Source organism: Haemaphysalis longicornis, unplaced genomic scaffold (assembly GCF_048455015.1).
Source record: "Haemaphysalis longicornis isolate Haplotype H1 unplaced genomic scaffold, Haemaphysalis longicornis Haplotype H1 scaffold_4, whole genome shotgun sequence".
Lineage (NCBI taxonomy): Eukaryota > Metazoa > Arthropoda > Arachnida > Ixodida > Ixodidae > Haemaphysalis > Haemaphysalis longicornis.
The window spans coordinates 36296847-36320127 of NW_027526361.1; the positions used below are offsets into that span (position 1 = coordinate 36296847).

General features: G+C 51.0%; 1 protein-coding gene across 2 annotated transcripts in view; it reads left to right on the forward strand.

The window, feature by feature from the left end:
• Positions 1–23281, forward strand: part of LOC144178501 (uncharacterized) — a 107379-nt gene that overhangs the window by 57101 nt on the left and 26997 nt on the right. The gene's annotated exons all lie outside the window — the stretch shown is intronic.

Consider the following 23281-nt stretch of genomic DNA (forward strand, 5'->3'; position numbering starts at 1 on the left):
CGTATACTGCGATTCATTCGTGTGGGTGCCTTTGTTTGTTTGTCTGCCTGTTTGATTTTACTTGGGTCTGCACTTACTGATTTAACTTGAAAGACATCTCAGAGGTTTTCTGCTGTGTGACCAGCGTCGGATGTGTCTACGCTCGCACAGCCCTCACTTTGTCGTCGTTCCAAGCGCGGCGTGCATAGTTTTCTTTCCTTGTTCTACCCAGTGGCGCCGGTTACGTCGCACGTGTCTGTTTTCCGCCGCGTGGCGGGCAGGTCGAAACGTCGCGCGTGTCTAGCTTTGTCCGGTTCGTTGTGGTGACGGTAGTCATCCACATTACATAAAACCATAAAGACGAGACAATAAACGTTTGTGCGCACCTTTCGTCAAGATGGCAACCAATGAAGCGAATAAATGAGTTTGTACCTTTGTTGAAAATATGCGCCACATCGGCTGCGCTGGTCGCCCATCTTCACTCACTGGAAAGACTCGTGATTGGTTCACTATCTCTACACGATGTTCCGTTACAAGGTGCCTTCTGGTAAGCTCAGAAACTGCAGATTTTGTAGGTTTAGGTAGACACAAATCGTAGTTTTTTTGGCGCTCGTTTACGACAACCAGCGTTAAAGTGGTAATGCATCACGCTTTCACATTGAATACAGTAGCCGAGCGATTTTTTGGACCTGGAGGGGAACGAAAAGTAGTCTGAATAAAAGAGCAGCCCGAAAAATTCGTGAGTCATTACTCCTACGGGACAACTGGTGGTTCCTCGGGAAAGTCCGAATTATCCAGCAAGTCCGAATTTCCGGAGTACGAAAAAAAACGCTAGGCTACCGTATTTCCGGTCGACCAACATTTACTTGGCGGTAGCCAACAATAATATCGCAAGGGCATTGGACTGGGCCAGTTGGTACATGTTTATGATTGGATGAAAAACCAGCGGTAAACTCAGGACACAGTTAGAAGAAAACGGCGGGACAAGCTGGCAACTTGTCAGCTTGTCCCGCCGTTTTCTTCTGACTGTGTCCCGTGTTTACCGCTGGTTTTTCATCGAATCAATACTATCACAGATCAATATCACAGATCAGTACCTGTATCCCAGAGTGGACACGTTAGCATCATTACCTCAATAATTCTTCTCTATTAAAAATTGCCAGCAAATATCGCCCCCCCCCCCCGCCTTCGCCCCCCAATTAATATCAGTAGCGTACGTCAGGCGATTCCCTTGCCCCGCTGGAGCAACGCAGCCATCCCTTCTAGAGCAGCCCAGGAACATCCATACGGGCAGTCCCGTGAATTACCTGCTTCCCTGGCGTACTACGGACTTTAAAAGAACAACAAAAAACAAAATGTCAGCGAGCTCGAAAAACGAACCAGAACGAGCCGGTGCACGCGGCCGCACCGGGTGAGTCAAAACGTAGCAGGAGCCAGCGGGAAGGCCAAGCCTGCACATGCTTTCGCGTTGCGTGCTTTACGGGGAAGATGGGTAATTACTCTCTAAACTGCGGCCGCCGTGCGCTATTCGGAGGCGGCGAGCCGAGTGCGCTACACGTGAACGGTTCCCAGCCCCGCACCCTGCTGCTGCCGCTGTTGGCCGCCACTCCGAACCCTGCTGCTGCTGCTGCTGCTGGCAGCGGCGGTGGCGTGCAGTCAAGCGTGCGGCCAGCCTCCACGGGGCGGACAGGTGTTGTCTTCGGGCTATCCCATTTTGTGTTTCCGCCGACGCTGCTCCCGCGTGTGCGCCTTCCCGCCAGGCGCGCCATATGGAGCTAGCTTTACGACGTCACCCCCGACTTCAAAGCAGGCCCTAAACCCTTTTCCCTCCTCGAACGCTGGACTAAATCGTCATTCAGTTATCGAGCGGCGCGCTTCGCAGCAAAAGTAAAAGTGGTCGCTCGCACCGGCTTGGGAACTCTCGCGTTAACTTGACATGGCCGAAAACAGTGGCGTAGCGTTTTCCAAGGCTGGCTTTCGACTCGAAGGTGGTTGCCGAGCGCGCATACGCGCTTCCGTGGGCGCGGCGTGATTTCTCAAACTTGGCGCGCTTCTCAGGCGGGAGAAAAGAGCCTTGGGTCCGAAGAGAGCTCATTTTGCGTGTGCCGCTCCGTTGTTGTATGTGCTGCTGCGGCTGCTGCCTGTTGGACGGCCACGCTTTCTGAGCAGAGATTGAAATATATACGCCAGCCTGGTCGTAAATATGGGACTCGGAAATGAGGCACTTTGGCTTCTCTTTAAATTACTCAACCCGTGACTTCAGCGGTGCTCTTAACAAGGTATCTCTGCGCATGCATATGCGCAAAGTCAAGGACCGGGGAGAAATGCAGCGGGAAGGACGTAATTCTGTGTGACTGCGAGTGATTACTAGGGGGAGGAGAGAGCTGAGTGGATGGGGGAAAATTAGCGTCATATTTCTTGTTGCTGTACCGCAGCGTTCAGGGGTCAAAGATACTTTAGCTTAGCGAACCCAACGTAGAATTAGTCTGATTAGCTGAGTCAACAATGCTACACTAAACTTAACTAAGCGGTACTACTTAACTGCGTGTTCATTAAATTGTTCATTGTTTTACTAATTACGATGACAGCTAAGCGCCACTGTACATCCAAGAAGTTTGAACTTCAATGAAGAGAGAGAGATAACTCTTTAATGTGGGCTGGAGAGGTCAGCTCTGCTAGCGGCAGTGCTTGCTACGCCAGATGGGGGTGATTACAATGCAGTGACGGGAATATGAGAGATTGGGAAAGCAACAATAGAGAGAAAACAAAAGTTAAATAAAAGAATGGGCACATAATGAAATTCAAGAAAAAAACTCTAAATAAAGTTAAGTAAAGAAAAAAAATAGAGCGAATGGAGCCGAGGAAGCGAAGAGCGCCTAACAAGAAAAAGGAGTCAAAGCGTACATGACGATGCAAACGCGTACAGATGTAGCCATGCGCACAATGGAAGAATTACAAAGTTTTGTCTAGTCCAGAATCTCGAAAAAGACGGAGATGAATTTTTGACCCTAAAGATGAGTCATTGTTGTTGGCCTAGGGTCCAAGAAAGTGACACAACTGAAGGCTTGCTCAACGTCCTACACGAGACAGGCAGGTCGCCGCTGTTACTCGCGCAGCGGAAAATCGCGGGCGTATACACAACAAGGGCTCGGTAGTCTCTCGCACAGCGCACGTGGGGCACAGTGGTGAATCCTCCCACCCTATCTTGAGCTTGATGCTTCGGGTGTAAGCCACGTTGAGACGCAAACGATGCAGTACACCCTCAGACGCTTTAGTTAGGTCGGGTGGAACACGGAATTTACAGAAAGGGTCAATTCCATGCAGAGGTGGATATCCGCTGCGAGGGTGCGAGGGTTCGATAGATAAGGGCGTAACCATCCTCTCGAGAGAAAGGAAGCTGCGTCATGTTACGCAGAGAGTGGCCAGCGCTGGCGGCTGCATCAGATATAGTATTTCCTTCTATTTCGGAATGACCAGGCAGCCATTGAAGCACGATGTGATGGCCCGCGCGCACTACCGCTGTGTTGATTTCACTGATTTCACACACAAGCTGACTGCAGTGGTTGGAGCCTTCTTAGAGCTTGCAAAGCACCCCGTGAGTCTAAGAAGACCACCCATCGCCGAGCATGATGTGCACCAATGAAATGAAGGGCAGCCCTTACAGCCGCTAGCTCAGTAGCGGTGGATGATGTTTTGTGGCTCAGTTTTTTTCCTGGTTGTGCACTGGACCGACGGAATCCACACGCCAATGGCAGATGATTTTGCGGTCACTGAGCCGTCCGCATAAACGTGCGTGTGGCCTGCGTACGTGGTAAATATACATTCAAGTGTGAAAAACTTCAGTGCAGGTCCGGGCATGGGCGACTTTTTGCTTATTGCGGAAATTTTCGTTATTATATTCCATGGTGCGAGTATCCACGGTGGCAATGCTGGCTTGACAGGTCACCGAAAATTTGCTGGAAGCAAGTCTTTTACATGCGATGCAGTGATGGCTGCCAGATGATGCTCATGGCACCGATGTGCATTTGGGAAGACCCAGGCACACGCGTAGAGCTCTCGCCAGCACCGAATCTATGACTCACTGTCACCTCGCAAAAAAATGGCGCAAGTTCAATGAACTTTTGCGAGGTGACAGTGGCCAGGCAGTATTAAAGGGACCCTGCAACGCTTTCTTTAACTTTTTTTTTTTGAAATCTTTAATGCGCCCAGAACGTAGTCACCCAACACACCCAGCACTTAGATTGGAGGGTCGCAAAGTACCTCAGCCAAAAATTACTGCTCTATGCTCATCAGATAACTTGGAAACTCGCTCAAAAGATTGTTCTCTTTCCCGGTCTTCACGTTCTTCGACGGCCCGAATTACGTCACTGAGGTCATGTCGCGGCTGTTGGCCGGTTTTCCTTCAGTTGCAGCAATGAACGCTTTTCGATAGCAACTTTAAAATAAAGCCACAAAAACAAAGCAGAAACGAAAGGCGTATATGGTGCGGCGAGCAAATCATGCAGTGCTGCTCCGTGCTGGCGATAACTGCAGCTTTCGCAGTGCTTTCAGACGCGAAGGAAAGAGTGAACGCGCTTATCGAAAGTGTTGCAGAGTCCCTTTATATTTATTATAAATTCCCGTCGTCCTAACAAAACGAATTAACACTAGAAAAGTTACTTTGCTACCTGCGCTGCCGCGCTGAATTTATAAAGAATGAAAATTTAGATCGTCTGAGGAGCTTCTGTGACTTGTCATCACTCGTTTGTTTGTTTGTTTGTTTGTTTTTGTGCTTAAAAAGAGCATGGGGGCCCAACGGAACGATTTGGGGTTATCTAGTAAACGCACTACTTGGATTATTTGGATTAGCGATGGGTCAATTTTTAGTCAATTTTTGCTGTCTTTTGCTATCGAGCTAGAGAGCCACACAATCGCAAGATAAAGCTTGAACCGCCTGTTATGGACATGACCTGGAACTAATGACATTCGAAGGAAATTTCTGATGGAAGCAGGCCTAAATTTGGTGCAAGACACGCATTAGCATCGGTGGCTCCATGGTCCTGCTTATACCGTTTCTTGCTGGATTATATCCGGGAGGCCAACCAAGTTTCCTGGATATAGATCGGACTGCCTACTAAGCCTTGAGGCGATTAAATAAATGAAGACACAACAACTAATTATGTTTCATCTACCACAAAATCAGACGCACCATGTAAATGGTAGTACAGTCGAACCTCCTTATAACTAACTAGCATTGGAACAGCAAATTAGTTCGTTATATGCGGTATTCTTTATAACAGTAGAAGTAAAGATTGGCTATAACAGATCAACAATCTGGCTTGCGCAAAAATACTTCACACAAAAAATTCCCCGCATTTCCCCGAGGGGAAGAATGTGTAAGTGCGAATGCACGAGTTGAATTTGCGCGGTTCGGTAATGTTCGCGAAAGAGAGATCACACACACACACACACAACTACAAAGAAAGAAAGATGCATTTATTCACAGACACCTATTTGTGTTGTCGTTGTACTTGATTGCTAGAGCGGATCTCAGCTTTGAAATTTCGTGTCAGTACTCCTTTAATCGGGTGCATTAGCCCTTCTCACGCCCGATTCCTGGCCAATCCCCCACGTGGGTATGTGCCATGTCAGCGGCCAGGCAGCGCGCGCCCATCTCCCCCCGTTGCCAAGGAAGACGAGGAGATTCCTGGCCAATCCCCCACGTGGGTATGTGCCATGTCAGCGGCCAGACAGCGCGCGCCCATCTCCCCCCGTTGCCAAGGAAGACGAGGAGCGCGCGCACCCGCAGCTGTTGCTATGCGGACGGCGGCGGACGCTTCAGGCTCGCTTAAGAAGTGCATTCGCACTTAAAATGCATTTTTTAGGCTTCCACCCCACTATAAACAAGGTAACCCTTACCTTTCTTCTTGAGCATTTAAAGCTGACTGAGCCGGAACATAAGTACGTGAAATTACAACAAAACAAGGTTCACTTGACAAAACAGGCCTGCGTCTTTATTTATTTGATGAAGGATGCGATCTTCATGTGGTGGCTACTCACAGCACTGAGCAGGACGGAGCTTTCCACAATGTCCACGAACAAAAGGGCCTTTATACTTCTGCAGTTTTTGATGCCGAAGGGGGTTTTTCCCAAGTATCTTCTCAGCCTCCTAGTCAAGTATTTCTTCGTTATATCCGATATCGCGCGCGGTTCACGGTTTCAGTTTCGTTATAAAAGAATAAGTGCTATTGAAATAAAACGTGACCAACTAAAGATCGTATTTAGTTCACTATAGCCGATAATTCGCTAGACCAGTGTTCATTAAAACGAGGTTCGACTGTAACTTGTGAGAAACCTTGTTTTCCCTCATGGCGCATTGATTAGTTATTTCCTTTTTTAATTTTATTTGATTCTTTATGTATTTAGTTATTTATTTGTATTTCATCCCCATTCAGAGCTGTAGCTGATATCAATACGACGAAGCATGTCTATATATACGATTCCGGACCACTGAAGAAAAAGTGTAATGGTTTAGTTTGGCAGTGCCCGGTGAAACAATGGAGGAAAAACGCAACAAGTAGGCTCCAACTGAGTGGTGAAGTTGAAGCCAAAAAGCTCTTACCATCCGTCGTTATCGTGCACCGACCGCACGATTTGATTGTCCTAGAAAACGGTGAAGAGATTGTTGCGTGTGTCGCTCTTACTGTTAAGCATTGAAAAAACGCAGTCTCGTGGCAGCGTTATATTTAGATCCGTCAGGTAGAAACGCTGCAATGCAGTCGTCTTCATTATCCGACGCTGCGCAGCGTGTCGGAAAATTGACCCGTTTTCTTGAAACGAGCCCAGAAAGAATCCACCCGTTCGGCAAATCGCCGCCACTATCGCGTTGACCGACTAATTCCCCCGTCTGCCGCGGGGTGTGCAATTTAAATGAGTGAGACGGCAGCCCATTGAAATGTAGCGCGTGCTGGTCGCGTGCCTTGAATCAACCTGGCCGCGAAGCTTTGGGCTTCTCGTTGTATTCGGGCTTCTAAGGCGTGTTCCTCTCGAATTATCTGTACTTTAATATGGCGGAGTTTTTGCTTCCTTTCGGGAAGCGTGGAGATAATCAGAACGGCCAGGAGAGTTGGATGATGGAAGAGGGAAACAGCATCGAGGCGAAAATGAAACGCGAGAAGCGATGAATATTACCCGTCTCCGTTCGCGCGCGGCGGTGCCGTATACCTTACAATCGGCGCCACTTTCAGTGCCTGTTGTCTTCGCCCTAATAGATGGAAAAGAGTAGGCAAAGATAACCGCGCCAAGATAAAGGCACGTGGGAAGGGGGGGGGGGGAGGGGGGGATGAGTTGTAGCATAATAATAATAATAATAATAATCTTTATTTTGCGGAAACGAATTGCCGTAGAGAGGACCACGTCTTGAAGCGGCATACGGAGGAAAGCTTGCACCCGTTCTCTGCAGGAAATCCAGATTCCAGGAATGAAACAGTCGTCCCAATACACGCTGGAGATGACCCGGCTCCAACTGCCGCATATAGCTTCCACTCGCGCTTGTAGTCTCATGGAAGGCAAAACTAGGAAGTCTTCTCGGTGGCGATAAATATTCCTGCTGGTGAATTCATTCGCACTTGCCCGAACAGATGTACGTCCCGAAAGCTTGTTTCCATGCATTCTTCTCCCGTTACTTTCATTGCACTGCTACAAAAGTACAGTTGATGCGTTAAGAGCACGACGACTGCATCGGGAGAAAATTTAGTGGAAGCGTAAAGTCCTCACATCGTTTCGAAAGCTATTACCTTCGACCGATACTAGACTTCAATGGAAGCACCTGAAGATAAGCCCCCAGGGCAAATATGTTCCCTCGAAGGAAATCCTCAGGGCTCGGCTATTTATAACAGCCAGGTGCAGTTTTCCAGCCCGCCGCAGTTCTTTCAGAAGTGATATAGCTCCAGAACTATGCAGTTCATCGAATTTTTGCGCAACTCAAACTGAGGGCGAGAGCTTACTTTGTGCGCAATTTCAAGCCTATACATTGTTCTACCAGATTTTAGAGCCATAAAAAGCATTGCGTTGAAATGTATGGTCCGTCGCTTTTGACAACGAATTACACAAAAACCATTCAGATTTCTGCAAAGTACTTTCACAGTGTTCGTGTTATGCGAAATATTGTTCGAATTTTGAGCAGCAAAGCTGCTAGTGAAAACTCAATCTGCAGTTACTGACGGTTTACACAACACATGTCGCACAGTAACGTGTTGCGCCTACCCGCTTAAAACCACTAATCCCTCTTGACCCATTCAAATGTACGGGCTGTCACTCATTGAACCGTTAGAGTTCCATAGAAGAGCCGCGGACCTTGATCCTGCACTGGGCGTCTCTACATTCGTGATGGTCCCCGCTTCTCCAGTACCTGCCGCATATAGCCATGGGCAAGGTCCCCGCCTGAGGCGTCCGACTACGCGCTTTCTTAGATCAGCTGCGGCAGTGGCGGCTCCGACCGGCAGCTCGGCGGCGTCGCCTCCTCCCCGTCTTCGCGTGTTGGGCCGGCGCGAATCGCTGCGGTCATTACGGGAGATGGCTTCGGCGGCGGCGGGCGCGGCGGCGACGTTTCGGCGATACCTATGGGATGCAGGCACGCGATGCTCTCTTCTCCACTGCTCAGACGTGCTGCTCTGCTTCTTCGCCTTTTCTCCTGCGCGCGAGATGATGCGACGCGCGCGCTCATACAAAGAGACAGCGGCGGAATGGAAGAGGGGGGCGCCAATCTTCCCCTCCCTTTTTCCTTCGAACTACGCGTCAGCCTGCGGCGGCACATCTACTACACGGCGCAGACACATAACCTGCCCGCGTTCACTTCGGGCGTTGCGTTTTCCGAGGTGTGCTTCGCATCGAGCGCCTTCCACGTGAATTATGCCCCGCCGTGGAGTTCTCCCTCGAGTCGCCGCCGCACCTCTCTGGCCACACCGCACATCCTGTGTATGTGTGTGTGCGAGCTTGACCGCCGCCTCGTCTGTACGGCGCCGTGTACATACTGGTGGCGGTGGCCTTGCCTTTGTGATGACGACGGCATTTCGGCGAGTGTGCGTGCGCGCGCGCCCTCGAGTTTTGTGCGGCGCCGACGTGTTCTGTGCGGTGCGAGGCGCGGTGGGCTGTCTGTCAGCGGATTAATGCTGAGGGGCAGTTGTGTACCGGGAATGGGCAATGGTTCTCGCGTGAGATGCGGGCTTGCATGTATGTACGCACACCCGGTCGTTTCGCGCCGCCGGTCGGCGCGATGACGTTCACGACGTGTCTTCGGGGTAGCTCTGTGAAAGACCTGTTGTCGACTGCTGGCGGAGAAGTGTTCGCCCACGTGAGGGAGAAGTTCTGAGTGGTGTGTTATTCTTGTGATAAGAAGAGCAATAGAGGCTGCTGGGTCACTAACCGAGCAAATATTAACGTACGGGGACAGTTGAGCTTCCTCTTGTGGAGTGAGAATGCGCAAGCATTACTTCTCGTTGAGTGTCGAAAGGATATGTGTAAGTGAGAGTGTTGATGGCGCTACTAATTAGATATGGTTAATCGGCCATGCACCTCTGGCAGCGGCTATCATCGTCAGTGGGCAATCCCCTTTATGGGTATATCAGAACAATGGGCTGGTGTTGACGCTGCAGGGAAATGTACAGTGTGGATTGGAAGGTAACATTCTCAGGGCAGCTGTCACTAGCGGTGGCCAATCCCCTTGAATGTGTACGAGAGAAATGAGTTAGGTATACGCCTCGAGCTTCGCGATCGCTGCGCCGCCTGCCGCCGCTTCTCCGCTGCGTTGACGGGATTTGCGCTGCGTGACTGATAGGGGCTAGTGCAGTGTTTTGGTTCTATTTCGCTTCTTTTCGCCTTTCCGCGCCGTAAAAAAACTTGTTATGGTGACGACTATAGGCAAACAGTACGTTTAGGTCACTTAAAAAGCAGCTGCGTCTTCGTAGAGTACGCGATCGCCTGCAAGAGCTACCCGGGGACGCGGTTCTGCGCGCTTCGTCGCCGCTCTTCCGGGCGCCGGCGACGGCAGCAACATATCACCCATGTCACCTCCAAAACATCAGGCACAAATGAATTCGACTGACGCTTCTTTTAGATCTGATACTGGCACAATGAGAGGTTGGCGTCATTTTGCAGCGTGGACAACGAATGCGGCATCGTTTCGCATATATACGCCGCAGACAAATATGTTTCGGGGATGTGATTACCCAATCCCGGACAATAACGTATGCTTTTTATAAGAATATAAACCATGCGAGAATGTAAAGTATATTCCAAGCCTGTGCGTTGTTAAATATGTGCCCACACACGCCATATAGCAAGAACCAAGGAAATGAAACCACAGAAAAATAAATGCTGTGCCAATGCGGAATTTAGAAACGTAATAGCTCTAACGGAAATGAAAAAAAAAAAAAAACAATGCAGCTTCTGGCATGCTAAAGACGTTCGTCTAAACTTACGCCAGGTAGGTTTCACTAGACCAACTATACGCGAAATGCACTGCTATTTCGCGAGAAATCAGGGGGGGGGGCGGGGGGGGCGGGGGGGGGATGCCGTGTACAAATGCGGAGCGGAATCAAGCAATGAACGTTTTAGTAATCCCACACATAAATCTCGCGTTCACTTTCCTTTTGTTTTTCTACTTCAACGAAGAGCTGATCATACGGCGGGCGCATTTTTGGAAGTATACAGGGTAGGCTGTTCAACAAGCGATGAAATGTGTCGTTGGAAGAGTGTGGTATGTGATAAGGCCCTGTGATTTCAGTTTCTGGTTTATTCTGCAGGCCTCCTGTGTCATATGACGATATTTCGAAGAAGCATTTAGTCGCGGACGCGGATTATATTGTAAGCCCGTCTCCGCGCTGCTCGCAGAGGATATATGTAGCAGATGAAGGTCTGCGGGCGCGCACCTCACGACAAGACGACTCTGTCGTGTGCTGATCCCCGAGTATAATTCTGCATTGTCCATCGTACTTTTGTTGAATATTTGCGAAATTAACACAGACTGGCTTGTAAATGGTGGTGATCAATATCTGAGGTATAATATTGGCAAAGGTAACTGGTGTGCTGTCAGGTATGAGTGCTCCGCTGATTATGTAAGCGCACAAAACCGATTTAAATCGTAGTGTATAGCCGTAGCATGAACATCTGAGGAACCGGTGGTTACCGAGACACGGATAGTAAATTCAGGTCAGTGTAACTACAATCGGCTCCATCATACGCCGATTCCGCGACGCTGGCCTGTGACGTACACCTGGCGCTTATACAGACCGAAAATACCACACTAAGATCGCGTCGGAAACATTTACACTCTCGTAAACACACCCCATTTGCGAGCAGAGTGACTGCTCCACACAAACATGAATTTCAAACGCTCACAAACGGTAAATCTCAGTCGTGAACGTGCCGCAAAAGCAGCGGCGGCACTGGGGAGCGGGGCGCGGACTCCCGCGCCTGCTTTTGAAACGGGCCGCTAGGGGGATTTCAGTGGCGCCCCTACAGGCCGCGCTCGAGGCGTATATGGACGTCGCACCAAACGGGAACGGGTGAACCAGCCGTGAACTTCTGAGGGCCGCTGCCAGCGTCACTGGCTAAATCATCCAGTATAAGTATGTTATATATGGGCCATAAACACGAAATACAAGTTCGGTTCATTAGAAAGACCCCTTTGTGCTTATAACAATGGTACCAATTTTATCGCAAACGCGCGAAAAATAATGCAGATATTAAAGAAAACATGTGAAGCAGTGGCGACCCCCTAGCCGCTTTCCGGCAACTTTTCTACACGTCACAGAATCTTGTTTTGGCGATTGGGGGTGGCCGAACTAACCCATCGCTAAGACACATGGCGGGAAGGTTGTAGTAGGACCTCTAGACCAGTTTGAGCGCATCACCTGAATGCTAACGTTCGCTTACACACTGAAAATTAAATATTCCATGAGGGCCCGTGTGACGCCACTCTTGCCCTTAACACGTCACTGTAGCGCGAAATTTGGAAGTTTTTCAACACTTCTCGCGTTTTCTCGGTTAAAACGCGCCGTTCAGTGGCTGGCATGGAGCTGAGTGAGGTACTGAAGCCCAGTTCTTTCGTATTAAACAATGTTCTATTTCGTATTCATGGCCCCATCAAGGCCTATACTTTGCTTTAATGTTAGGCGACCTTAACTTTGGGCCTAAAGTCGTGCCAAGCGACGTCAAGCTCCTCGTACTCCAAACTGCAGGTATGGGCTGACGCTTAAACGATGCTGCGCAGCACAAGTTGAGGTGGGTATACGCGAAGTTTAAGGTTTGAGAAAAACTGCTTTCGGCTCGTCACAGCAGACAGTGAAGTCACGCTTTCCCTAGAATCTATAGGAACAAACTTGACGATCCGCCATTACGAACCCGAGTGTCCATACTCTCCCCACCATCCTGACCACCTTGCCTCCGTTGCCTCCGAAGTAGCATATAAGGGCCCCGGGGGTATTGGGTAGTCTGTACTGTAGCAAACCACACCATGTAATAGAAATTCCGCGCTGTTCGAGGGGCCGCCCAAATTCATTAGCGGAATGATAGGTTCACGCACCCAAACGGCATTGCCCGCGAGGGAAGGCGAACCCCGCAGGTCCCGGCACTAAACGAGCGCACGGGTCAGTGGAACTACATACTCATACCTATGATCTTCTTGTTCTATGTTAGTCATCTCTACAGTAGTCTTCGGCATACTTGGTTGGGAATTTTGTTGTGGCTGTCGCTCATGTCTTGTGCTTGAAGCCACTCCACATTCTGGGTAGCGACATTTATTTATGCGGTTGATGTTTACCTGAATTCCTGTAAGAGGTACAAAATGTGCGGACGGCCACAAATCCGACGTATTTTGAAACTCGATTGTGAGCTTAATATTTGACTTGTTTTACTATTAAGCGTGCGTACGAACGTATCAGCAATTTTCATCCCGAAACTGTTCAGTTTCTAGCCGATGCCGTGCTCGACTTTCGGCGTTCTTTTAATTGAACGATTTGGCGCGAAATTCAAACGCATAACTCCCAGCATGCACTTGCATTGCGTTTCTTCATTTCGTGTCCATAGCCACGGAGAATGAGCAGATGTTCAAATGCAAGTTACGGAGAGCTGGGTATTGGGAAGAAGGCCGTCATGAGCTCGTTCGTTCAGAGCCGCATGCCCTTGTCGTAACCATCCTTTAGCCCTCGTTTTAACGTCTCCTTCGGCCATCACGGCATTGCGTGCTCCGCTAAGGGAGAGCACGAATGTATGGTACTATTATACGTACCCAGGGTGTATGATATATCTGGCACGCGTACTGAAAAGCAGCACTGGCTCTTCTGTCACGGTTTCTTACAGCGTTCAGTGGCTCCGCAGTCCGGCCGCCCACTGTTGCCCGCGTGATACAGAGTATTGACTTTGCAGTGAAGCAAGCAATAACAGCAAATTTTCAAGTTCGCCTCGGGCGATTAACGTGAGACAGTTAATCGTCTAAGACGCACTCTTAAAAATAAATCTAAATGAACTAGGTTCGTAATTAAATTAAATGAATTCCACAATGATTGAACGAAGTATTCCGGGGCTTTCCTGAACAATTACAGATGGCGGAGTCGGCAATACCGACCGGAGACAGCAGCACGATTATTTGCGGAATAATTCATCCAGTCAGGAACATCTATGTCGGCTTCTACCTGGAAAGGGGGAAAACTAATTGCGCCTGCGGTGTCCCACAGATGGAACGGCAAAGAAATTTAATATATTCACGAGCATAAAACTACATTAAAGACGAATTTGGGGACGTGTGTGTTAATGCTAGATATATAAAAAAAGAGCACGCAGTTAACCCCGTTGCTGATTTTTACTGTTGAAGTTAAGCTCATTTCCCTCCAACAGATACGCCGTACTAGGGTGGGGGACAGCTGTTTTCCTTCGCCCTTTCCGCTACAGCCGGTAACCACGGTAGTTACGAATTCACGCGAGAAGCAGCCATTTGCGAATCTCGCCGTGAAAAGCTGCTCGCGGGAGAAAACACAGTGAGAGGAGAAAACAGAGGGTGGAAGATGCCCCCTTCTCCACAGTGCAGTGTTGCGCGAGAGACAAAAGCAGTAGGCGGTGGCGGCGGCGGCGGCGGCGGTGTGTAGTACAAGGAGCGGTTTCGCCCCTTCAAAGTTGACCCCGTCGGCGGCCCCGGGGAGAGGTGAGCGACGGTAGTGGCGGCCGCAGCGCTGCCGAGCCGAGAGCCAAATTGCCCCGCGATCGCCCCGGGAGGATCGTGCGCGAGCCATCGGAGGACGGCCGCCGCTTCCCCCCTCCGGGCTCAGATCGCCACACCTCCCGTCTATTATCCGCGCGCCGCCGCCGCACTGGCGCCCGCTCCGCCAGCCAAACACAACCAGGGCAAAACCAAAATTGAGACTGGCCGCTCCAGACTCCATCTTCTTCTTCCTCCTCCTCGCTGAGCCGAGGCTTGTTCGCCGGCCGGCCGCCGCTACTGCACGCAGTTTGGCCCGACCGTCGTTCCTCCCGAGCCAGATTCCGCGCTGCGGAAACCTTTCCATTCGAACGTCGCCCGAGGCGCTGCTGCCGCGTTTCAGCTGGCTGCTGCTGCGTCGCAGTGGCTGCTCTTTACACATCGCAGCGCCTTCGAGCACGGCGAGCCGGTTCGCTCGTCCAGCGCGACGCTCTCGCAGGCCCGCGAGCGGGCATGACCGGTAGCTGATCGAGGCAGACAGTTTTGCGTTACAGGAATGGGAAGAGGAGGGGAGGCGAAGCTCGGGCGACCCTTGCCGGGTCAAAGGTGGCCGGCCAGCCTATCCATACGGCCTCGCTAATCGCCCTGCCGCCAACACCGGTCACTCGCCGCGCCACCTCTGCCATCGGCGTCGCTCGGGCGCGTCTTCTGGGTCTGTGTGTCGCTCGCGGTTCCTGCTGGGTCTGGCGCCACGGGGGCGCGGCGCTTAGCGGCTCAGCTGATGCTAATCCGGAGCACGGCTCGCATGCACGGGGCCAGCGGCGCGTGACTGCGAGACTTTGTGCAACTGCCATACGGCCCGTCCCGCGGCTTCGTTCCGCGGGCCTCCGGAAATGGCTCCTTTAACCGGTTGCCGAAATGCGACTGTTCCTCTGGGGCTTACCGATCCGAGGCAGTGGGCACAAAGGACCCTTTGTGTGCACGGATTGTTGGTCTTCATTCCAGAGCACCTTGCGCACTCTCCGGCAATAGAAGAGGGAAAGCGAGCACTGTTCCGGCTGTGGCTTTTAAATGCCAAAGATTTCTATGGCAAGCCCTCAGTTCCTTCTCCTTCCAAGAAATTTGTGGGGTTATGCCTCACATGTGACCGGATCATGCAGTGAAGTCGCTAAACTTATGAAGGCTTCCCGTTTAATGGAAAACGAACACAGCGATAAGCGTCCGAATTTCTTTACTGATTTTGTGACGCCTTCAATAAAAAGACGTAAGCACATATAAAGGCCAGTCCAGTGGTATTGTTTTCCTTTCAACAAAATAGGACTTCGGGTTGAAGCATTCTTGCTTTTCTTTCGAACCAAATGAAGCCATCCGCCCAGGCTATGAAATTACCAAACATATATAGTAGCCATTTTAGAGTCGAAGCCCCTTAGAGGCTCGGGCTGTCGGCGTCTATTGGCGTCGTCGTAACTGCCGTCTCATGCAGTCATGGTACTAAAAAAACACCGGGACACTAGTTTACGCCTCGCACTGGAACGCTTCGTAACGCGTACGAAGAAACCACCGGGACACATGTTTACGCCTCGTGCTATAACGCTTCGTGCTTCAAAGACGCGATAATTTTACAGCAAAAATGTGTACCTACCCCCCCCCCCCCAAAGTTTCATCTCCGTTGGCAGAAACGCCAAGGCCCCAAGATTGCACTTACACACGGCAGGCTTCGCTCCTCCCCAGGTTTCACCTTATTGGAAATGGCCCGGGATGTTTTGTTAGTTCGCTTTCACTTTTCTGCTCTACATTTTTAACGTAATCGACACCGAACGACATACGCAAAAAGACAAGCACTTGCTGCTTACAGCGCGCTAGTATATAGAAGTGTCATATTAAAATGTACTTACGATTTTTTTTTAAAGCTGAGCGTTAAACCAACACTGAGCCACAGCTTAAGCATATGTAGGTCCTAATCCTAATCTTGCAGACACTGTAGTATTCCCTTTTTCCTCAAACGCAGCGATGTATTTGAGCTTATATGCTAGTACGCTAGGAAACGGTGCCGCACAACACTGCGTCTGTTTCTCCTCTACCTCCTCGACAACGGTATGAGGAAACGCCAACGCCGGCCTATAAAGCCGCCGCACCGATCAATTTGCGGGTGCCTCGCACCTCCGATGATTAAACGCACGGCCGTCAATATTTCCCAACGCCTATATGGGCCCGCGCAGCGGTCTCCTTGGACAATCCTTTTAAGCCGGCACGAGTGCGCGTCGGCGCAGCTGATCTGAGCGCAGCGTGGCCGCAGTCTGCCGTACAGTACACGGGGTAGTACGTCCTCGCCGCGTCGCAACAGGCTCGTTCGATTTCTGACCGCACTCAGCAGCCTTGGGAAAACGACGACGACGCGATAATATGCCACACCTGCGCCTATTCCTTACGTGAGCGCGGCTCGTTGGGAGCGTTATTGCGTGTTCGCTTCCATATGTCATGGCGCTGGACATTCTCCAATAGTGTCGCGTGAATTTGACGCGAACGTGGGTTTAGCTCGAGGCGGGCCATTTTGCAACTGCCGCGCATGCCTTCTCCTGCTACTACTCTTCGGCGAGCTAATTACTTTTGGCCAGGCCCGCTGAGCCAGGTACCGTCTTTATGACGATATAGTCAGCACGAATTTCGTCGTGCGTGCGATTGGCGTATACAACTGGGCCCGGATGGGGAGTTTTGGGCATGGATGCTATTGGATGGGTTTCCGAATCATTTTTGCGTCCTCGGCTGCAAGTTTGATGCGTGCAAATGCGCTAGAGAAGTTATTACAGTCCAAGCAGGCCGAGCTTGTATTCGCATGGCCATATTCGAATGCTTACGGCCGTATATTCGTGAAACTTAAGTGTTTTGTACACGAAATGACGCATAGTACATGATACCACACCTACTCTTCCTTCTCGGGTGGCTACCCTCTCCATCCTCCGTAACTTCCGATTGCATGATGATTCGTCGTGACTAATGGGCGTACGTATACATCGGACAAACTTTTGTTTATTAGAGGCAGAGATACGTCACATTCAGTGAAGGAATGCGAATGAAAAAAAAAAAAGAAGCAGTGGCTTAGCTCCGCTATGGCACATATACGTAGCGTGAGCTAAGGTTCAGCTGGTTATTCTTGGTTTTACTGGTTGTCTAGGATTAGCTGATTATCATGCTTACTTCTGCTAAAACGATTTCCAATCCATTTTAATCCAATCCAATTCAATCGAGTCCAATCAAATCCAATCCAGTCACGGTGGCGGCGGCTCCGGCGCGCCAGCTGTGTGTCGTCAGACGTCAGTGCTCCTCGCGCATGCGCAGCACGTCTCTCCAGGAGCCACTCGAAACTACTCAAACTCGGCCAGTGTAGCTCACGCTACAAAAACACGAGCCGTGGAGAGCGACATGGGCCCACAGTGGAGCTATATGCAGCGCCCAAGAGGAGCTTGCCAGTCTTTACAGGTCTGTATGTTGGTACGCTCTGGATGCGTGCGCGAGACGAGGGTGGTTTCGAGGCGGTGTGCGTGCCACACGCCATGCGTTCCGCAAGAGTCAGCAGGCGCATTGGTTTCACAGTGGCAAGTCTCCTTTTCCTAGCCCCAAGAACCAGCTGCTCCCTTATAGGCACGGCTCCTTCACCGGATCGCTGGCTTTTATTACGTGAGGTCTGGCTGCGTGGAAGATGGAGGAAGAGAACTGACGACGCTGCCGTTGCTGCTACTCGCTTTCTTCCTTTCTTCCCTTTTTTCCGGACCGGGCTTGATTTGTTTTCAAATTGCCCGATCTTTCTCTCTCCCTCTATTTTTTTTCTTCCTTTGGTTCGGGCTGACACGGTGGCCGGAGAAACCGCCTCTCTACGGCTGTAAACTGCCGAGAATGCTCGGGAACACGCGATGGCGCTTTAAAGCTGTCTCATTTCCGTTTAAAGCCGCACACTCGGCCGGGTGGTCAGTGCGCGCGTCGCTGGGTCATTATTTGGAGGTAGAAAAGTGTGCGCTGCTTTTACACTTGTATTTCGCGGCTCCAAACAACTGTTCAACACGCTCGCTGCCTTTTATGAAATATTTGTTTTCTGTGGGAGCGTTTACAGGGAGGAGAAATAAAGATTGAAAAAAACAACATGGACTCGAAACGAGGATGAACATTTAGGCGAACAAAAAAGTCACGATTGTTTTACCCCTACGCTTTTGAATTGGCAATAAGATATCAGTGTATCTGTCCGTCGGTGTTTTTGGTGGAGTGTTTGGTTTTATTGCCAGACACAATTGAAAAGCGGTGCCACACGTCCCACTTTGACTTTACAAAACAAATTCCGAAGGTATGGAATCCGCAAAGGGGCAGGAGGCAGGAGAGAAGAATATAGAGTGAACAATAAAGAGAGAGGTCGATTTCAAGCCATCTCAGTGGGCTTGTTCCTAACGGCCTTCGAACAACCAAAAGAAAAAAAGAAGCTGCGGGATTTTTTTTTTTTTTTGCCGTCGGGTGAACGTTCTCGTCAGCCGAGGTTGCCAGTATGTCCCGTTCATTTCCAATAAGCACGCATTCGCCTGTTCAACGAGACGTGCGTTCCGATTGAGGGCCAGGGAAAAGAGCTGAAGAAACCGAGGCGAGCCAAGTAAGAAGAATTGGCGAAAGGAGGAGGGGAGTGTTGCGTGAGCGGGAAGGCAGCAGCCGCAAGGCCACATGAAGAATGGCGGGGGCTTTTCGATGACCAAGTGCGCTATCCAGCGGCGTTCGCCCTTTTAGACCGCTACCTGCCTTACGCGGTAGCCGGCTGCCTTAATAACGACACACCTTCGCCGCCGGTGCGGTCTCGGCGGGATCGGCCTGGGCCTCGCCCTATTAGCATTCTACTTCCCCGGCCGTCCAAAACCGCGCCTCTGACTGCTCGGCTGAGCAGCAGACGCGGATAAACCCGTCTCGCTCTCCGTCTGTCTTTCTCCGACTCGCTGCGTCCGAGTTAAGTGGCCGCGAAGCGTTCCGAGCCACTCCAGCGGAAAACCTCATATGACAATTGTTCAAAAATTTGTGTACCCGTAAATTGTATATATTGTACGTAGCCTGCGCGTCACGAGTATTTTGACTAAAAGCCCTGTCACTTTTATGGCTGAAACAAGATCGATGCTCTCGAGAATAGCACCTCTGAGCTCGTTCCTCCCTGGAGGCGGTCAATCCGTGTTTACACGCTGACCGCGAGCAATGGCAGCACGGTTAGTTGGGCTACCGCACTGCGGGTTCCTGCAGGGTCTCTTTATTGTTGCATGTTTGTTCCTATAGCTTCAATTAATTGCAGTCTGCTCGAGGATTATCGGCAGAACTGGACGCAGAATTAAGGAAGCTTGCCTCCGCCAATCAAGAATCGCAGTCTCATGCAGAGATGGAAGATGGAGAATGCAAAGCTGTGCTTCGGCATAGAAGCTTGTAGTCCCTCCGGCATGCGCCAATCCATAAGTTCTAGTCGACAGTCGTCACAGCTCTAACGAGGCAGCCGGTTAGAAGGATGGTACGGTGTCTTTATTTCTGTAGCGCTTTCACGAAAAAAATCGTTGTTATGGGGCAGCCAGGGGAGATAATAGGCCCCTTGGCGAGCTCTTCACCTGCTCTCGGGCTTTCCGGCGGGCGTGTCTGTACGGCGGTGACCCCCCCTGTCTGTGCCCAGCGCCAGACGTGGCAATCCCCCTGTTCCTGCAGAACGGTACTTTGCTGCGATGATGTTTAGTTTGTTTTCGCATAGTGGTTGTCGCAATGGACTAGCTAAATGAAAACTAGGCGTTTGGCCCGCCTTCGAAAGACCCGCGCCGATGTGAACTATAAACAGAGATCATTCAGCAGTTCATGTAACAAACAACGGATTTCAGCGATGTCAATTACTGCACGGGTAGCTTTAGTTTGAAACTGTTACCTTGATGCAGAATGTTCCCAGACCGAAAACCGTATTTCCATTTTCTGAACTTGTGCCGCGGGCAACAATCAGCCAGAGAAGTTCGGGAATTATATGCGGAGCATATCAGCATATTTACTCTGCCCTGGTCCTAGCAGCCCGGCGTGATCCTCACGCGCGTGTAAGGACTTCTCCCCCTTCAAAAACATCCTATAGGCTATAGCCCCGTACCCCCCCCTTAAAACAAGGATTCGTGGCCACAAAAGGCCGTAGTAGTTAGGCTGCCGCTCACTTCTAGCAAACTGCTGCGAGCGAACGTGCAGCTCGATTTTCTTATTTATTTTAGAGGGTCCGTGGTACTGGGGCCTACTTTCATCTACAGTTTCGTGCATGCGGTGTTACCGCTGCAGCGTTACGCAATAAATTCACCCCGTGTTGGGGCGAGGATATGACTGAACGCGATGGTGTGAACTTGATTATCCTTTAATCGGGCTTTCGCGGCGCGTGCTACAACGGTGGCACGGCAGCCTTCTCCTATTGTATTCGTCTGTGCGATCAAGCTTGTTAAAACGAAGGCGCGGCTTTGGCGCCGTTTTCCGCTCTCGTAATTCGTACAGACTGAATGCACGGGCGTTCATCGATGACGACGTGCGCGGTGGATCCGTGCGCACGCGTGCGCCTGCACTCACGCGGCCGGGCGGCGGATACACGGCAGCCATCGTTCCACCCGAGCGCGCCGCCAACATCAGCAACATGGCCAGCGTAGACGACGGCGCATTTCGTTAATCCCAGCCCATAAAGCGTGTATAAAAACAGCGCTCTTCTACCCCGGGGGCCGAAGCGGCCGGGTGGAATGAAGCGACGCTACGGACTGTAAACTAGAGTATGCGGATTGTTCGGCGATAAGGCGCTATCCCAGCCATCGTGTAATTGTCTTCTTTCGCGGCCTGCGGCTTAAAAGCTTCTCCGTCGCCGCCTCCGCCTGCGGCCGGCCCGGGCGGTATCAGCACGAACACGGCGTCCGCAAAGTGCGGCAGTTTACCGTTCCAAGCACACAAATATAGTACGCGGCCGGCCCATTGGCAGCAATTAGGCGCAATCTGAAGATAGACCCTGTAGCACGGCGGCGCTGCGAGCTGTTTCCCACCAAAGTCGCCCCCCTCCCCCCGTCTTTTTCGACCCTCCGGTCCCGTTAGCCGGCCCCGTCACTCGCGGCTAATAAAGGGATTTAGCAGATTGCCACGTCCGCCAGTCTGTCGCCCGCCGCCGAGGCGTCGAACAGTCGTGGCGTTATTTGCGACCGAGACGAGCATGGACGTGCCTGCACTGTGCACAGTGACGTACGACGATCGGGCGCTGCGTGTACGGCGTTGCGGGCACTCGCTTGGCGTTGCACGCGTGTTCTTCAGAAGCTGTTCCCCCTCAGAACAATAAAAAAATTAGAGGAAATAGCTGCGGAGAAGCTTATCTCGGCCGCCACCACGACGTGAGTGCGCTTAGCGCCGGTGCGCGCTTAGCTTGGTGGAGGCGACGATGCGTTACCCGGCGCGTGAAACGCGCACTTGTGGAAAAGAAAAAGGCGGGCAATTTCCCCCCCCCCCCCCCCCCCGCGCCGCTAATTGCTTTATGCCACCGCCTAGACTGCAGCTGCAGAGCCGGCGGTTTTTCGGGCTTTTGAACCGAGGGCGTCGTGCCACTATTCACGCGCACACGCACCGCCGTCGGCGACGTCCTCGTCAGTGGCGGTGACTTGTGGGCGTACTGCTGCCGCTCGTGCTCTCTCCCCTCCTTTTTTTTCTGTTTAACGCAAAAATAAGGTTTGGTTGTCAACGTGGGTGACGCGTGAATGCGTGGCACCTTGCATACGAACCTGTCCTGGCGGGCCTGATGCAATGAGGTTTGAAATCAAGCGGTTTTAGTACAAGTTCGGCGTCTGTATAGCATTTCCACGGTAAAGGAAACTAGCCCAAGTAGTTTAGCAGAAACATAGATTTCGGTATGTAAAAGCATTCCGAAAAACGCGTAAACGCAGCGTGTATACTGTTTTGAAACGATGGATTATGGCAGGCGGAGGAGGGGGGGGGGGAGTGCGGAAATGGGGTGTACTGCCAAAATTCGTTATTCAGGTTGTTTATTTTACGATGTTCACTGTAGAACTTTCATGTTGAATTGGAAGCGTTCTGCGTGCGTTAAATCACAGCTAGCAGGACGGAGAACGAGATTTTTATATACCACATTGCGATTGGCGACGTGATGGGCTGGCGTACGGTATTTTTTTATCCGGTGCATGCATCTAATGTATCTAAAAAAGAAACATCAAAGAAGCAAGTTGGTCTTTGTGGCATCAGGTAGTTATAACCGGGAAAAACCAAAACGGCCGTGGTAACAATGCCTTGTCAGTTAGCTACGGATGTCCACAAAGTGGCACTACGGCAACCCGAACCCTTTCTTTTCAAACTCGCCTGAATAACCTAGAGCTGCACTTTATTTCAGTAAGTACCCGCTCGCGAATGCGTGAAGTTAGACGGGTATGCACACGGCTATGATGCTTGTCATTCAAATCCGAAAAGAACCCGTTCAAAGTTGTGCTCGCGAGTTGCGTCATGTAGTAAACACAGTCTAATGAGACCCATTCGTCAGGCGCACGACATTCCGAATCGACAGGTGAGCAAGCCTTTGTCGCGCCCAAAAATGCACCACGTGCGCCACGATACACTGCGAGGTACACTGGCGAGTCTTTCGACATTGACCGGTGCGGTGCCCACAAAGAAAACGAATTCTACCGGCAGCCAGCCTCCAAGGCGATCCAGCGACACACATTGAACTTCGAGCGAGACTGGCAGAAACCTTCACGAAGTCAATGATACACAGCCACCGACGAACAGTCAACCCTTCACAGCCTGATCTGCCCGAACGAAATCAAATGCCTTTGCGCGGACTGCCATGTAATTTTGCCTCCCTCCTCGCAAACTCGCCCGGTCGCGTACAGCCTCAAACGTCGCGAAGAGAACACGGGTAGGAGACTCAGCTGTATCGCCGTGCTGCTGCTGCTTGCTAGCGGCGACGCGTATCCTTGCCGGTCTGAAAACACATTATTGTAAGGTGACAAGTTAAGTGTGCGTATACGTAACACTCGGTAGGGAGACACTCGCAATTACCCGCGGGAAGGGGGAGGCTCTCTCGCAAGGACACAATCCTTCTTCTCCGCTGTCGTCTTTGGGTCAAAGTGCTTTGTG